At 32.1% G+C, this 5847-nt stretch overlaps 1 long non-coding RNA gene across 2 annotated transcripts; it reads right to left on the minus strand.

The window, feature by feature from the left end:
* Positions 1 to 2444: 2444 nt before the first annotated feature.
* On the minus strand, positions 2445 to 5214 carry LOC134268666 (uncharacterized). Of its 2 annotated transcripts, none has more exons than XR_009992416.1 (5): positions 5038 to 5214; positions 4801 to 4921; positions 3662 to 3776; positions 2990 to 3095; positions 2445 to 2556 (listed from the first exon to the last, which is right to left on the minus strand). It is a non-coding gene; the product is annotated as an uncharacterized LOC134268666 (long non-coding RNA). The 2 variants fall into 2 exon arrangements; XR_009992415.1 differs by having other exon boundaries at positions 3662 to 3779.
* Between the last annotated feature and the right edge of the window lie 633 nt (positions 5215 to 5847).

Raw genomic sequence — 5847 nt, forward strand, 5'->3', positions numbered from 1 at the left:
TCAACATTTAGGGAATCTACAATTTTTATCAACATTGTATATCACTACATGAAATATACATCATTACAAGTAGATGATTAACATTTCACTTCACAAAAGGCAGAACGATAGTACATATTTGTTTTTTGAAATCTATATTTTTTTATTGTGCATTTATTTCAGTAAAAATATATTTAAATGGTCAAAAAAGTCTTATAAAAGAATTTGTTGTTGGGGTCTGTAAGTCTCGTTAACTTTCACTTTCGTTTTCTAACTTCCGGGTACTTGGGCGTTCTTGGAGACAATGAATTACCGCTTGGCATTTAGTTTTAAGCCTCGCAGTGGACTAGCAGAGCCTGTCATGTCGTTTGTTTCCCGATTATTGAAAAGAAGAGGATATAATGGATTGATTGATACAGGTAAACAGCGTTTAACTGCTTTATTGTTTTAATAAACGACGTACATACAAGCCATTCCGAATGGGTCACGATTAGCAGTGTGGTTGGCGAACATTTTAAAGCATAAAGGAAAATTAAAATATTTTTAAAGCTGGAATAATGTGTTTCCAAACAAAAACGTTCCCTAAAGATTGGTTTTTTAAATTTATTACATTTATTTAGCACACAGGACGGGTACATAGAATGGGGGGGGGGGGGACTTAACCAACAAAATAAAGGTAAACAGCATTTTTCAGTGCTATATTATGTATATATTTGCAATAAAAATGGGGGCTAAAGCCAATGTATTATACTTGTATTACAGTAGAAATAAATAGATTTACTTGTTATGTACTCTATCCAGAAATAAAAATGTCAAATATTACTTCTTTCATGTAAACAGGGATGTATACACTATATATTCAATATCAATATAACTTGTATAGCCTTATGACTCCCTTCCCGAATACTCTTACAATTATGAGACAGACTCTTTTTTCTTTCTTAAAATAGGAATTAGAAATAGGAATATTTTTAATGAAGGCATTTGTCACATAGATAAATCTAACGTTGTCTCCAAAAAGGCAATGACTGGGTCCATAGGACATTCATACTTCAACGATAGAACATTTTATCTACATTTGTCATCATATTTTATAGGGATCCAGCAGATATGGAAAAAGGGACAACACTTCGACTGAATGTGTCATCCATATACCGGTATAAATTTGTTCTGTTCATGAGGCATACATACTGTAAATGTATTACATTTGGTGTGTATAATATTTGGTGGAAATTCAATTTTCAACAAGTTATCATTCTATTAGATATCTGAATGTGCTAGTTATTAAATTCATATACAAGACATTTAGTGATGTACTTGGATAGGCGGACTATGTTTTCCACTAAATAAAATATATGGCTAAATGTAATATGTTTACATTATGTATAGTATTTCTCATAATTCTTATACTCATGAAGAGTGTGACAACTTCCAAGTAGTTAATGATGGAATTTATTTTCTTTTGTATTGAGTAAATTTTGGGCTGCTCTTTTTTTATCTTCATTATCAAACCTACTAGTTAATTTATTTATCAAATTCAGGAAAGCTCACATACAATGATAAATAAATTAAGTTGAATGAACCATAATACTAGTTAAGTTTGGCACATACTTTCTTATTAAATATCAAATTTGATTGGTAAAAACATTTGTTAACAATTACTTTTCTCCTTCGGTGTGCCTAGCATTACATCCCTATGATTCAAAATGCATGTCGATACACTTAGGTACATGTAACTTCTCCATAAAAATAGCTAACTGTGCAGAGTGTTCGCACACTTGTTTCAACAATGACATTCTAAAAATACTATCAGTGTAAAAAGACAAATATTGCATGTTTATTTTGATACACTATACATGAACTTGAGAAAAAAATTAAGGAAGTTGACATTGTATATTTGCTAGTTACTTGTGTAATTAGTTATATATATATATATTTAGGATGTACACAGGCATAATATATCACCGTTAATATTTGAGAAAGTATTCATTTTTTGTGTAGATGCTCACTTCCACTTTAATACATTTGCCAGGTTCTTGTGAAAAGTGTTTTATTTGGCACCATTCAGCTACAAATACCCAATGTAATCTTTGCCGGTGGAATTGTGACCTCAATCAAGTGAATCAACTGCTCATGACACTGCTAAATGGCAGAGAATTTTCTTCTGAGACAAGCAGATTGTTTCAAACATTTTACACCTGCAGGTTAGTACTTATAAAATTTTGCTTTGAAGGAAAATAAAGGCTAACAAGATCTGAAAATACAAGCCAGATATAGTACAAAAGTGTTGATACAAGTCATTTAAAAATTTCATTTCTTTGCAGTTAGTGATGAGTGCAACAGAAGTTTTTATTGGGATCTCGTCCGACATCATAGGTACAACTGGTCACTGTGATTTCTTAAATAACAGCTGAGGACATATTGTGAAGGCGCCTAGGCGGTAACATATTTTCACGTGGCTTCAAATGATGCTCGACTGTTTTCCTTCACTTTATACGTAAACCTGGATTGGTCTTTGATGCAATAATATAGAGCCATGTCATGTTTTAAATCCCATCTTCCCACTGTCACAAAGTGCTGAAATGAAATGATTTTGATTTAAATATATATTTTTTGTTTTTATAAAAATGTAACAAAACATTTTACAGAAATTAAAATATTGTACAAGTGGAAATTTTAGCGAGATCATGATGCAAATTTAATGATTTGTCCTTAAAATTTGGTATTTTCTATTTAGCGAGAAGTAATTGTAGCGATTTTTAAAAGATTACTAACTTTATAATATTTGTATATAATTTTCATTAACATAATTATTACACCTAAAACACATTTAATTTTCAGTGATATTCAATTTTAGCAATTTCAGAAACCTAGCTGATAATGCTTCGCTTAAAATTACGCTTACACGGAATTAAAACTACCAGTTAAATAAGTATTAAATAAGTAATAAGTAAAATGAAAATCTTTTGAAGGATTTGCTTGTCAATTCTTTCCTGATAGGGTTACTTACCTTTAATAATGTCATGACAAGTGAGGCACATGGCTGGTCTTCACGCTGGATGAGTTCTTGATCAAATCAGTGATGTCCTAAGATTTCCAGATAAGCTGACAAAAACCTGTAATTTAGCAAACTTCTGTAAAATGTCATTCGAATTATTGCACAGTTGTTCCAGTATGCATTACTGATAATTTAGGTGTAATGAGTTATAAATCTGGTAAATATCCATTTATTGGATATTTAATACAAATCTTAACCTTCTTCATTAAATCTTATCAATATTTTTACAAGAAAAACAGACTGAAATTTTCCTTTTTATACCAAAAAATGTCAAAGGCCTTTTCATAAAAAAAAATTTATTTAAAAATATTTGTTTTACACACTGTATTTTCATATCTAGAGTGCCCCTACTAAGGCCAACAATAACAATATGATTTGTTTGATCATGACGTACTCAACCTTACCCATTAAAATCTGCCCTACCATTAGTAATCATTTTATTAGCACTTCAATTTTTTTTTTAAACTTCATCAAATTTCTTAGTCTGTGATTTTTAATATGAGGGTAATGCATTACTGGACATCCATGACCTTTTTGTAATATTTTGATATACTATGTCTTATGAAAATAAATTCTATATATATGTCCTAGAACTTATTCTGTTGCATCTGATCAATTTCATACCTGTATTTGATTTGCATTTTTAAGGAGGCTGATCATTCAAGTCAGTTTAGTGCTTGACTGGATCTTTCAGCAACAGCACCTTTCATCTTTGTTACTGCCTGGTTCTCTTGTACTTCTGCTATAAAATGAGTTTAAATGTATATAATTGTATGAGATTGATAAATAAATAAAGAGGAGAAAATGCAGGACCAGACCGGGATTTGAACCCAGGCCCCATGAAACTCCGGTCAGGTGCTCTACCAACTGAGCTATCTGGCCACCGGCAATCGAACCCAGCTGACCGCCACATTCCTCCCTCCTTAAAGGTCTTTAGACCCCAACTCCGGCTCATCCCTGGCAGGTCTTTCACCTGTCAGTTCCAGGGCATGGCACAGCACCAAATGAAGTAGGAAAGGAGAAATGCACGATGAAAACTTGTGGCTGGAACGGGAATCGAACCCAGGACCCCTGTATCAGGTCCAGCACAATACCCCGATAAAGGTATATAGCTTGATAAAGCTATATAGCTTTATTAAGGTATTTAAAATACCTTGATCAAGGTATTTTATGTCATGAAAATTCAAAAAAATTCTTTAAAAATTAAATACTGAAAGTTGAGTTCTGAGTTTTTGTCAGTATGTCCACTCGTGCATGAAAAACACTCTGGTATCAAAAAGAAAGCATAAAAAACGTCTCCTCACATGACATGTTTTTATACTGATTTGTTTAACATGCATGGGTGAATTCACTGACAACAACTCAGAACTCGACTCTCAGTATCAAATTTTAAAAGAATTTTTTGAATTTACATTAAATAAAATACCTTGATCAAGGTATTCGTAATACCTTGATAAAGCTATATATCTTTATCAAGCTATCTGTTTATTGTGGCTGTGTGCTGGACCTATGTATCACAAGTCAGGTGTCTAACCACTGAGCTATCCAGGCTGATATCCATGGTCCATAAAGCCCGAAATTCTACACATGTATGTTTATTGTATTGAAGTGATTTCAATTTTGTTAAATGTTGAATGCAGCGAAATACTTCAAATAGCAAAATATAATTATATGAACATCTTATCTTTGGGAAATAGATCTAAAATAGGTGATCCTATAGGTGACACACAACAGGTAAAACTTTATTTAAAAAATATATTTACCGATGCAAGAGTGATGCATGCAGGCTCCACAATATGACGTTTGTACCCATCAGACACTGACAAAACTTCTCCTCTATAATTAGCTGATAATAACAATATCGTCCTCGAATTCGAGAAAAATCTGTTAATAAATTTAGGCGAAAGATGATTATGAATCTATTTCATTCGGGTATAAAGTAAAACACTCATTTTCTCTCAAAATAAACAAGAAACAGTTGACATTCTCCGATTGTTTACCTGTACTTCGATCGAATTTTTCCTGGTGGACACTCGCACCCAAGCTTTTATGACACGCAATTCATCCATCGTAAGTCGGAGAACCGTTCTGCTTTGTATAACTACTTAACTTTTCCTCAAAAGCTTTGTATAAACCAGAAACATGCTTAACTAAGTACACAGTTCCTCATGTCAGGTACCCGGAAGTGAAAATTATCGTAGAATCTCGCGAGTCACGTGACGAGTACAGACCCTCGACCTTGACGTTACATGTAAATATTGACCAATTTTTCCATAAAAACTATGCAAAGGTCACAAATTCAAATTATCGTAATTAAGAAAATACTGAGCGTAAGAAGGCCTGTAAGGGCTTGTTGGAAAGGAAATTTTCTCCACTTTTACCAGCTTTATTTTGTTTTCCCTATTTCAACACAGAAATAAACGTAAAACTGAGCTTTGTTTAAACATTACGAATAAAATCGAGAAAAAACACATAAGTGCAAGAAAATTCTTGTTTTTAAAATATACTCTTAAGTAATAACAATATTTTTTACATATTTTAAAAGCAGAGAAAATATGCTTTAAGAATATACCATACTTTCTTTATAAAGTTAATCAGGAAAAAAATGTCAATCGTCTGGAAAATCGGCAATTGCTTTGGAAAATTACGCCATTTTCAAAAAGTAACGTTTGTCTTCACAACGTAAAATCGATTAAATACCGGCAATCAAGACATAATCTTTTTAGATATTTTAAAAGTAGAGAAAATTTCCAAAAAGATGATATATAGTTTATATACCTTCATGCTACCATAAAATAGATACGGAGATC

Source organism: Saccostrea cucullata, unplaced genomic scaffold (genome assembly GCF_032062105.1).
Source record: "Saccostrea cucullata isolate Sc308-1 unplaced genomic scaffold, CSIRO_AGI_Scuc_v1 ctg9136, whole genome shotgun sequence".
Taxonomy (NCBI): domain Eukaryota; kingdom Metazoa; phylum Mollusca; class Bivalvia; order Ostreida; family Ostreidae; genus Saccostrea; species Saccostrea cuccullata.